Source organism: Parasteatoda tepidariorum, chromosome 7 (assembly GCF_982258835.1).
Source record: "Parasteatoda tepidariorum strain Cologne lab strain chromosome 7, Ptep-v5.0, whole genome shotgun sequence".
Classification (NCBI taxonomy): Eukaryota; Metazoa; Arthropoda; class Arachnida; order Araneae; family Theridiidae; genus Parasteatoda; species Parasteatoda tepidariorum.
Window position 1 is genome coordinate 108,403,179 of NC_141761.1, and position 13,137 is coordinate 108,416,315.

The window sequence follows — 13,137 nt, forward strand, 5'->3', positions numbered from 1 at the left end:
ACTCGTGTATTGGACAACAATTGATATAATTTTATAACTTAAATAATATTTTAAGATTATTTTTTCTCTATTTGTGTGAATTTACAAAGCAGTTGCCAAAATACGAATATAATACCATTTACTCTCTTTGTTCGGAGTTTTTAATTACAACGAAAAAATATGAGAAGTGTTAGTTATTTTTTGGACAGTTTTATTGCATACATATCTAATATTTGAGTAATTAAGAATATTCATAATTATTTTATTATTATATATTATTGAGCCTCGATGGCACAGTGGTTAAGGCACTAAACTGGCATTTTGAAGAACAGAGGGGTTCGATCCTCAGTGGAGGCTTGAAGTCCACCCTGCTTTAGATCAATGGGTACCAACTTGTCTGGAAAGTAAAGGCGGTCTATGCGCAGTGTTGAGCACATTGCCACAATCACGCCTGAAGTTGGTAATGAAATTGTGGAGCCTTAACCTCTATGATCCCTCCCCGGGCCCACAGCGGGCTGTTGCGAGAATGTTCCTGCTTTATATATTATTATTTGAGTCTAAAGGAATTTGTTTCACGAACGAATCTCAAAGAAATGTCAAAAAATACACTATAAAAGCAAAAGAGAAAAAAAAATCGCATTTATGAGTTTACTTTTTTTAGACTACTTATTTATAAGAATTATCACATTTCTCGAAGCTTGGACTTAGTGAGATTTCTAATAAACCATTATTTAATTAGTCACTAAGGGATTCCCGCCCCCCCCTTTTTTTTAAAAATCTTCTTTAAGAGAGAGAGAGAAACAACTGTCCAATCACAAATTTATCGAAATTAGAAGGGACTAACTTTTAAAAATCCGATTACGCAGTTGTGATTTTGGTTAACATAAAACAGCAGCTTATGATGCAAAACAAGTAGGGGAGAGGGGGGCACATGTGAACAGGGGGCACATGTGAACATGGTATGTTTTACCAATATGATTTGAAATAAAAAATCTCGAAAAATTTTCAATTGATGGCAGTACTAGTCCTACCTCTCCGAAAAACTTTCAGAACAATGAGACATTTTGTTGGTCTATTCTGACAATTTCTTTGTATCAGCTGGTGTTGCATATATTATAATCGCTCGCTTCTCCAAGTGAAGCATAATATAAATCAACTAATAAACTAAAATTAACTATTGCAGATCATTATATGACCATTCAGGTAAGTTTATGACAATTATTCTTTTTTTTTACTCAATTAAAAGTTCTTTATTTTTCAAGTTAGGTTTAAGAAGGATGATGGGGGCACTTGTAAACAAAACATCTGGGGCAGATGTGAACAGTTCACAAGTGCCCCTACATAGTATTAAGATTATTATCCTCATGATATTATAAGTTTAAACAATATGTATGCATTTAAAATTATCATTATTTAATTTTCCATAATTAATTTATTAATTTTTCTTTTAAAATTTTTTTTTATTAAATGGTTGATCGCGCATCACGCATATTAACTGATACACCTGAGAAAATAGAATTGTTAAAGCTACAAATGAAAAGATAGAAAAAATGAAAAAAAAAAGCATGAAAGAGTATTAGAGAAGAAAGAAAAAGGCCCATTACAACACCCGTGGAACATGAAGTTGCGAAAAACCCAATTACGGATAAATTATTGTGCAGCTGAAAAATTATTTTCTTATTGACAGTACTGTTGTACAATTTAAATTCACATAGTAAGCTACAACCCCCTCAGTATAATGCGTATCTATATCTGTTATATTAAAGATTTTTTTTTCTTTGAAATATGATGATTGCTTTGTGTTTTTAATCTTGTTCATATGTGCCCCAGGCCTGTTCACATGTGCCCCCAATAGGGGCACATGTGAACAATTGAAGTCATTTTTCTAAAATATTATAAAGTAAAGAAATATTTTATTGAAAAATCTCAAAAAATTCCACAAGACAAAGAAAATACTATTTAAACATATGGACATTTTTACTATGAAAAATTGATGATATTTTTCGAAAAGTGAAGAAATAGAAAAATTTGTTCACATGTGCCCCCCTCTCCCCTATACCTAAGTAAGTAAGGATACAGTATAACTTACAGGTTCGTGTGATCATTGATAAGAGTTCAAAATTTGATCATAAGCTGTTTCAAAGTTCGATCATAAGCTTCTCTCTTTGAACTTTTTTTTTAAACTTCACAGAAAATAAAAATTAAATTACGAACTCTTTTTATCCTTCTTATTTTACCTTTTTCGTATTAGTTTAATCTGCATTAAAATTCAGAAAATCAATTTATACATAGATTTTTTCAATTTAAAAATATAATTAGTCTTTGGCTTCTATATGTGATTCTGTTCTAGATCTCAATCTAAAATTACTAAAGTAATTAGGAAATTTATTGATTTTTTTTAAATTTTAATCTTGACAAACTTTTTGTGTTGAACACGCTTTATAATTTGTATTTTATAAGCAGGGTAATTTCTGTTCAGTTTATCCATTATGTTACCATAAATTACTCTTATTATTTTTTAAGGCGTTGCACACAAAACGAAAGTCACACATAGGATTTCGAGTTCCTTCAGATTCTTCTCAAAAAAATAACAAAAATTAACCATAATTTTCTTTTCACCTATCCAAGCTGTTCCCAGTTAGTGAACATTTATGGTATTAAATACGATTTCGAAATTGAACATTAGTTTATCAATTCTATTACAATAAAATTACTCCTATTAGTAGTTTATGTGCTATTCAAAATCCTTTTGCTGGATTTTTAAAGCTTTTCAGAATTTTTTTTTTTTATCTTGAAAATTTTTGTATTTGATACATCGTCACAACACTATAGAAGCCTGTAAAAAAAAAGAAGAAAAAAAAAGATTTTTGTAATGAATTTTGAAACAGTTTTGACTAACTTTATATATATATTTTAAAACTTATTCTACATATTTTAATCTACCTTTTATCATGTTACAAATAAAAAAATTTAAAAATTACCGCTTATATAATGCAATGTTTACAACTTACTTTTTAAATTATCTATTACTTTCTGTACTCATAAATTGGAGAAAAAAAATCCTCCAAATTTGGTTCCGATTTATTATTTTTTTAAACTACATCAATGTAGTTGTCGTCGCACGTAGGACAGAAAAAATAAGTTTCCTTATCGCGAAATGGCGGAGTTAAAGAAAGTTAAATGTCATAAAATATGCTACATTTTGTTGGATTTACTCTAAATTAGTCACCCAAATTAAGAAATCCCTATGAACAACGAAAACTGTATTGATTGTAAATGTTACCGTGGCTGACCGAAATCAAGAGAATGTCGATTTTCACCGGTGAATGTCAACAATCACATAGTCGCTTTGGTGAATGTCCGAAATATTTGTTATATTTGATTTGAGATTAATTTATTTGTTGATATTATTATATTTATTCGATATTTTCTTTGATATCTGTTGAGGATAGATTGGGGGAAACATCAGTGTTCGGACTCGGAGTACTGGTTAAATGCATACTGGGCAGTGGCACTTGACCTTAAAAAAACATTGATTTAAGGCATACCGGGGAAATGCATACTCAGTAGTGGCACTTAACTAGACCTGGTATATCTTCCGGACATTTACCAAAGCGACTATGTGATTGTCAGCATTCACCGGTGGAAGTCAACAACATTTCGGTCATTCACAATAACGTAAACACTGTGTCAAAATTTGAAGTAAATCGGTTGAAAATTGTGTTAGTTAGAGACACAATAAGTATCTAAATCGGTTGAAAATTGTGTTAGTTAGAGACATAATAAGTATCTAAATCGGTTAAAAATTGTGTTAGTCAGAGACACAGAGCAAGTAAGTAAATCGGTTGAAAATTGTACTAGTTAGAGACACAGCAAGTAAGTATATCGGTTGAAAATTGAGCTAGTTAGAGACACATTAAGTAAATTGGTTGAAAGTTAGAGAGACAGCAAGTAAGAAAAACATAGTTTCGAGTAAATTGCGTTTAAAAGTTTTGTGATCAATAACCCATATAAATACCTAAAATTTTGCAAGTGGCTATAATGCAAGATCCATACGATGCTTCTTCGCAATTTCAGGACTGCTATTCTTGCCTTCTTTGTTGTCGATTTATCCTCAAGTGACACCTTCATATGTTTTTAAAGTAGCAGCAGATATTCTGAGGTCATCTTCTCTTCAAGCATATTTTGGCTGCTGGCTTACAATGTATTTTTAATTGTTCCATAACTGACAATAACCTGTCATAACTGTCAATAACCAACCCTTTGCAACCTTCATTAAAAATTATTACAGCTAAATAAGTTGCAATTTCATTAATTAATTCTTACGCCATTAATTAATTGCGCCGTTAATTCTTACCATTTTATACCAAGCAAATGTATACCGGGCAGTGGCACTGAACCTTAAAAAAACATTGATGTAGGGCATACCGGGCAAATGTGTACCGGTCAGTGGCCCTCAACTGGACCTAGTATATATTTCGGACATTTACCAAAGCGACTATTATTTGGCTGCTGGCCTACATTGGGTTTTTAATTGTTCCATAACTGTCAATAACCCTTTGGAATCCTCATTAAAAATTATTACAGCTAAATAAGTTGCAATTTCAATTATTTATATTTAAGGAGCCATTAATTCTTACGTAATTTAAACAAATTATTTCAGTAAAATAGTTAGAAAAATAATATTTTACAAAAATATTTTGATCGACGTGAGCAAATCCATCGATCAACTGAGCGCACAAGTTCATTAAATGTAGATTTTGATCATGGAAGTTAAGAAAGTTACTTTCTTTAAACTTTACAATAATCCTCATATATTAATTAATTTTAAAGAAATATCTAATTATGTAATAATAATTATTTAATTGCATAAATTTTGCTTTAAGTAGCTCGAACAGAATCGGTCGTTTTTCTTTTACTTATTTATAACCGTCGTTGAACTGCCGACCCGATTTTGGGTTTAGGACTACTAATGTTCAACTCCGTAGCCTTCCATAACCCAATCCATAAGACAAGGAAACTCCTGTATCGAAGCATTGGGAGAAATTTGCCTTCGCGGAGGAATTTTTTTGATGGAACATATCTGCATTTGCGTTACATGAAGAGGAAAACCACGGAAACCTTCCACGATTGGCCTGCCGGCAAGGGGGCTCTAACCCATGATACGGCTACCGTTGAGGATATTTTACGTCAGCACTGTGGTCGGTGCAAGCCGGATGCGGAATTCGTATCGAGCAGCCATCGCTGGGATTCGAACTCCGGTTCACCTCACCTCATTGGATGGCGAACGCTCTATACCCTGAGCCATCACGGCTTGTCATTTCCTTTTGTTCAAAAAATGAGATGCTTTTTATCGACGCTCTTTTTTTCCGAGTTTCTTTTTCATGTGCTCTTTTTCCTCGCCTTCCATGTGTAAAATGAGAGCTTTCATTTATTTTGTCGTTTGACTGTTCCTGTATGAATTGATAATTTAGGGCATTGAGGAAAAATAATTAAATTTTCTTGTGACAGCTACTGGATTCACAGAATTCCAATTACCTTTGGACAGCTTAAAAATAAATGCTAATCAGAATCTGTCTTAAATTCTTGCTTGCTTTTTTTGCAACAGGAAATGAGGATAAAAGTTCTGAGAAAAGAATTTAGGTGAAAATGAAAGAGGGGAAAGTGTGAGGCTGACCAATAAGGTCAGGGGTCAAGGTCGGAAAGATAAAATCTACCCCTTGATTCTGAAAGAATGTGAAAGGGATGAGCATAAATTGAGTTTTGTTTTGGTCTTAGTTCTCTCTTTCGGTATAAAGTATTAAAAATAAAAGGCATAAATATCAAGTTTGATTGAAGTGTGTTAATCGGTTAAAGGGTATTTTTCAAAGCTCCTTCTCTAAAGAAAATAAAAAGTTTAACCCTAATTAATATTTAAAGCAAATATTCCGTTGCCCCATCTAAAAAAAAACTATGTTAACATAAATGCGCAAAAATTAACGCAGGTTTAAAGTCCGTGCATTTTTATTGACCGGAAAATCACGTGGTATGATACAGTTTTTCCTCATTCATTTCCATATTGTTTCGGTTATCATCAGCATAAAATTAATAAAAGCCATTAGGGATTATTTTTCTATGAATATTTTTGTACCCCTAATTTAAAACTATTTTTCTGTACTGCTATTATTACTCTTTTAATTCAAGAATTCAAAACTAAGAGAATTGTTATTTTTTTGTTATTATTATGTAATTCTTATTATGTTATGTCATAATTTTATTATTATATTAATTCATATTATTATTATGTCAGTATTATAATGTAATTCTGAGCTACATTTTAAGATAAAGTTTTTTAGAAAGGTCGTCTAAACTTATTAACCGTTTTACAATTATTATTTTTGTGCAAATAGCATTAATATACAGTTATAAATTACAGTTAAAGATATCTGTTAAATGATTCAAAACTTAATGATCAGCTTCATGCACGATGAGATGGAAGCAAAAATAGTATTTAATATGTCAGCCCATTTGGTAAGCGAAAATATTAAATTACTGTTGTGAACTCATCATATTTGTTTGAACAATAGAATGATATTTTAAAAAACGATTTCTGAGAAAAATTACTTCTGTTCACCAATAGCCCTTCTGTCTGGCAAGAAACAACAATTATTGCGAAGCAATCATCGGGGTTGTTGAGCGGCGCGAACAGGAGCTTAGTCCCCTAGTAAAATAGTAAAATTCCAAAAATGTTCAACTATAAATTAGTTTCTATAATTTAGTGCTTTTAATTGCGTTCATGAGTAAACATGATGCGTTCAGTAACAGACTTTTTTCCTTTCACATTTTTTATCCTAAATCTGTGTTGTTAATTTTTTATTATTATTTCTTGATTTTATAAAAATAGTAACATGTTATTTAAGGTGTACATTTTTAAGATAAAATTAAGAGACAAAAAATACACAAAACATTAAAGCGTAAGAGATAAAAAAAAAAGGAAATATTTTTCGTATTAGATAATGAAACTATTTAACAAAATAAGTAAAACAAATTATTTTCTTCGTTTCTGACTTAAGTTCGATAAGGAGTTGGACAAAGTTGAGTACAAACAAGGGGTAATCTTCTATCTTCTACCAGAGGTTGCATCAGTGCTGGAAAAAAAAATCTCTTGGGGGAGAGGAGTGTCTTTGAGTTTATAATGCAAAACTGAATCGAATATTTTTTCGACTACAGTTCAATATTATCTTAAAAATATTTAATACACAAATAATCATTAGGAATTTACGAGAAGTAGTATTGTTTAATTTATAATTTATAATAAATATAAAAAAGAACTCCTAAAAAAACTATAATAAATCTCTAAATTACTTTTGTCAATTGTTAATATGCAAATAATACTTTTTAATCTAGTGTATATTCTTTAATTGTATTCCAATGAAACACTAATCAATTTTTATTATATTTTTAATTTACGGCAAAATAAACCCCAAGCAAGACTATTTTTTAAAATATATGATATGCCTCAAAACAAGGTATACAAATTTAAAAGCATAACTATTAAAAGTTCATTCCCTAAAACTTCAATTTAATTCTTATGTAACTAATTTTTAAAATAATATCTAATCATATTCGAATAAATATTCAATTATTTTAAATTCGGTTTGTTCTTGTTTTCCAGTAGCGCCATCTATGGTCAAAAATTCGACTTCTCCCACACCCATGTATAGGGCGGACCCATTCATATATCCATTCATTTATCCTCAGATCGTAATTTTGTCCTGAACCAAAGAATGATCGATCTCCAATTCAGTACTTCCAGAGGTATAATTTGTTATGGGAACGTGGAGGATTTTGTGACACGACAGATTTAACGTGCACCAGTCACGGGTAGTCTTCGGCCGGCTGGATTCCGATAATACACAAAGGTGTATCAAATATGACAATTGAGAACTATAAATACTAAATATCACGATAATTATCAATTACATAATGCATCAAAAAGATTATATCGCGAATATTATGCATAATTATAATTATTGAATACAATAGTATGGTGAATGTTTATAAATTTCAATTGGGTAATGAAGTATTGTTCAATGTAACCTCTACTAACTAATTTAGATATAATTTAAATTTGAAAAATGTTCTATATGCTATTAAAATTTCGATATTTTTTGTCATTTGTATCGATATTTCCCTGTTTCTGAATTATTTATCCTCTTCGTCTTATTTATTATTATTAGTTTTTAAATATTGATGTTGTTTGACAGTATATCGCAATCATTGTTGAGAACTCTATTATCAAATACGATATTATAACGATAGTAATCGATTATATAAGATATCAAAAAGTTAATATCGTGAACATTATGCGCAATTATATAATTATTTTGTACAATATTATTACGAATATGAATCTTGATGAACTTTATTTGAACAGAGAAATATTTACTTATGTTGCCTATGTTAACTATTTTATAAACTAGTTAAATTCCAAAAATGTGATATATTGTTGAAATATCAATATTTTTTTTTTACAATAGTGTCGATATTTTTATTTCTCTGTCCCTGGATTATTTTTCCTTTTATTTACTTATTCTAAATATTTTATCGCGATTTTAAAATTTGTACTTGGAGGACTAGGGGGAGATTTCTGTATGATCTGTGGCAGAATTATCCGGGCAGCGGCTTGCGAGAAACTAAAAAAAACATCACAGAAAGCGACCAACTCGAAAGGTATAACTCGTAGCCACCCATAGGCAAACATCTACATGTTTTTTTTTTATTTATTATATTTTTTTATTATTAATAATTGCAAGTTTAAAATCTATTTGGCATTTTGGCGATTGTAGTTAGCGCGACAGATAGTCTTCATGTTGGCGACAGATAGTCCCAAGACTAGTCTTAATGTTGGCGACATCTCGAAAAAGCAGTCCCAACACAATAGTCCTTATAAACAATAAGTACCGAATTTATATAAAATTTTAGTAATACTACTTTTAATTAATTTTTTTCCCCACCAACAACAAAAGTGTATAAATTTCCCTCGACTTAGGAGCATTTGTCTCCCTTCCTCCTGATGCCACCACACTTTTCTGCTAATTATTAAATTCTATTCTGAAATGAAAACACATGCGAATCCTTACTTCCTTTTCAAAGTCTAGATTACTTTGTTATCCTATTAGGATTAGGCGAGGAAAAGCAATCTTCATTTCCTGCTTTCTATTTGCCGTCCTTCTTCAGCCATATTATGGATTGGTTTATTTTATTCTATTTTCTTATTGAAACATCTGTAAGAACAGTTTTTACCCCACAGTATCTTCCCTCCTTTTTTCTAAACACGGTGGATGTTTTACGGTTTTACAGAATTGTCTTATGTTCAGAACTATAGGCTCTCATTACACAGACAGCTGGTTGCCATTCGCAGTTGCATCGGGGACTGTTCAAATAGTGCTGATTGTCACGCGACTCGACTGCTGTACCTGTAATTCTAATAATAAAGAGAAGTAATCAGTATTACGGGTACATTTTAATCATTGCGACATTAAAAAAGAAATCATTGGCATGACATTTAATCGTTAAACTTAACTCCTTAATAATTATTTAGCATTTCTTTTTTATTTTTCGAAATCGAAGGTGCTTGTCTTTGTAATTCGGGTAATTTTTCTTCTTTTTTTTCCCTCCGTGATTCAAGAAAATAGGAATTAATTAAATTAGAAAATACCACGATGTGTGGATGTACCCATAAATACAGAGAGTTTTTGAGAATGTATCTCGATATTAAAATTAATACCAAACGGTTATATCGTTATGCATCAACCATTACATAGAACATTACATTACCATTACATGCAACATTACATTTCAATAATTTTATAATACATTTATCTTTTTAATATTTTTCTATGTGTTCTTTATTATTGAACCGAAACAAACCATTTCTGTTTTTGTGCATTATTTAGGCTTTGTTCACAGTTTTTGTTTCATTAAAATTTCAATCAAATTGGGGATAAGAATAATAAAATAAATAAATAAACGGTACTTATCGTTGCTAAGTAGTACCTGTGCTCTTCCGAGTTGTCGTCCACAAAATCTAAGTCCCTTTAACCGATAATTACGATTTTTGATATCGTGATATATTTTGATGAAATATCGATACTTTAGAATATAACGAAATATTTTTCCAAATTCAACTAATTTATGTTCGTTTACATTGGTCAACAGTTTCGTTACACTAATAAAATTTAACAACACGCAATAATTATCGTAATCAATAATTATCCTTGACATATAATAATCACGATATTATCTTTTTTGATCTGTAATGCTATTAATAATGATTACGGTATTACCGTATTCGATATTTGTTGTTGTCACTTATAATGTCAGCATTGTCGTATTTGATACATCTATGTGTATTATTGCCATCTAGTAACCTGTGGAAAATAGAATGTGGCGTTGTGTGTTGGCGTACTTGTTTTCATGGTTCCTGTAGCATCAAATTTTCTTTTAAATAAAGTGTTTAGTAATAGTAATAACAAATAAGAATAAACTAATAAGCTACAGAGGCTCAGAGTCAGAGCTCTCGCCTCCCAAAGAGGTAGCCCAGGTTCGAATCATTGCGATGGTTGGTCGATACGAAATCTAGTCTTGACTATCATGGACGTAAAATATCCTCAGTGGTAGACGAATTATGGGTTATATATATTATAATCTCCTTGTCGTCAGACTAACCGAGGGAGGTTTTCGTGGTATAGTGGTTTGACGATTGAAAAATCGCTTTGGAGTCGAAATAAAACAACAGTCAATAAATTGGGGTCAGGGAATGAAATGTTTAAGTTCTGAAAATAATTATTAACGAACGAGAATATTTGCTTTAAGAACGTCATTCTAATTTCCCACCGTTCCACCGATAAATTCTGAAGTCTCACAGATTGAATAATATTATTTTTATTGTGTAAATAAGCTTTAATTAATCATTAATTTAGTTTTCTTTCTCATCTTTGGTTGCTACGTCAATTCAAAATTTCATGGCAAATATATAGTGGGTTTATTTGCTAACCTTGGATAACTTTTTAATTTGTACAATTTTTAAAAATTGTTAAAACACGTTTTTTTTTTCTTTCCTTTTTTTAATTATTTGTTTTGAACGGTGACGTTTAATGAACCACTTTTACCCTCCTTCAAAGAAAGTGGTCCGGTGCTTGTTGGTCCGTATAGCCATGCCCAACTAGAAGGTATAGTGGTATAGCGGTAGTCCGTATAGTTTACTTAACACTAAACGTTCAACTTCATTTAATTTTTATTTCCGTAATTTAAATCTTTGTAAGGACAATTTTGAGTCTAAAAAATTGTACAAGTTTTTGCTCGTTAAATTTGAATATTTGCGATTCATTCATTCATGAGAACTAAGGGGCAAATACCAAAATTAAAACTCCATTTAAAAGATTTAGTTCCCTTTTTTTAACAATGTAATTTGGGCAAAATATTCGAGTTGTTTCATGCGTAATAATTTCATGTGTAATCATCAGGATTTTTTATACATTAGCATTGATTTTTAAATATTTAATAGTTAGAGTTCAATAAATATAAAATGAAAATAAATAATAAAATAAAAATTAAAAGAATTAGAATTTAAAAAAGAAAGAGAACACAAAAACGATGAAGAGTTTTTAATTTTTTTCCTCGCAACTCTTATGGCTACTATACGATGCTTAGAAACAAAAACTAGAAATTTGGTAAATACTATGATAAATTTCGGCCAGTATTTGATTGGTCAAAATCTTTCAAGCTGAACTTGATAAATAACCTTATTTTCAACGATGGTTGTTTAAATTAAAGTGTATCTTTTTAAAAATATTCAACAAAAATTCAATTAAAATTAATAAATAAATGAATAAAAAGCTAAAAATACAAAAGTATTTATCAAAATTAGTTCAAAATGAAATAGAATAATCGTTTTGGTTTGGTATTTCTTGATCTACTTTCGTTGGCTTTGCACAATATTATTAATATTTCGTTAGCTTCGCATTCCTTATTAAATACTTTTTGTTAAAAGAAATTAAGGACAAAAAAAAATGCCTCCTATTTATGTAATATTTTAATTTGAAATTTTGTAAATATTACAAAAAAGTAAATTATATAGAATGGTGTTTCAAAATAATTTCAGCTTCTAGATTACCATGTTATGTTGTTTCTATATCACTTGCCAATCCAGCAAACCCTTCTTGATGAGGCAGAATCCTGTTTTTTAATGTCGCCATTTATGTCCAAGAATACGATTTCAGCCACACACATGACCTCTTGGACATGGTACCAGCGCCCTACCAACCAGTCTATCCCGGCCTTATCATATTATAAAATGCAGGATCATCCTTAATATACATTTTTAGAATCCTTGGTAACAATAAAGTCAAGAAAAGTATACACTAATAAATACATTACGGATTAAAAATTAAAATTTAAGCAAGAAAAATAAAATTAAGCGAATGAATGACTATCGAGGATAACGAAACTGAAAATATCAAAACCTGTTTTATTGCCAGAAGAAACAAAGAAAAGTTAGATGAAAAATAATTGTTTGAAATGTTGCCAGATTTTCGGTGGACAATCAAAGAGGTTTTGAGGATTGAGAGGAACGACAACCCTTCCTCTCAAGTGATTCGTTTGAATAAGCTAAGTTTTATCTTATTTATAAATCTTATTTATTATGATCTGTTTTATCTCATTTATTCTAAGTAAAAAAAACGAAGCTTTAAGTAAAAAAAACGAAATCCTTAGTATTGGAAAAACTATTCATATTGAGCAAAAATTGCTTTTCTTCTTGGTTTCAAAAACTGTTTTAAGACATAGAACGGAGTTGAACATCTTAATCTTAATGTTGTTTTAAAGTCTATCGTAATTTAGTTTAACTCCCGTAAACCTGAAATCTATTCTTCGATCTTCGATATGCAAATTTATCACTTAATTTAAATATTAAACTCTCAAAAAGACAATTTTCTTTGTCCTAAATTTAGTTAATATTTTGAAATTTGACTATTTTTCTTAAGTATTTTTTCCCGGTGTTTTTTTATTTCCCGTCCACTAATAATCTAACAGTATTTCACACACACTTCACGTCCAATGATTGAAGTTAATCATTTATTTATGAAAAAAGTCAGACAAAGAGCTTTTAATATTTTC

At 30.2% G+C, this 13,137-nt stretch overlaps 1 protein-coding gene across 2 annotated transcripts in view; it reads left to right on the top strand.

Moving 5' to 3' along the window:
* Positions 1 to 13,137, top strand: part of LOC107449707 (uncharacterized) — a 73,845-nt gene that overhangs the window by 16,982 nt on the left and 43,726 nt on the right. The gene's annotated exons all lie outside the window — the stretch shown is intronic.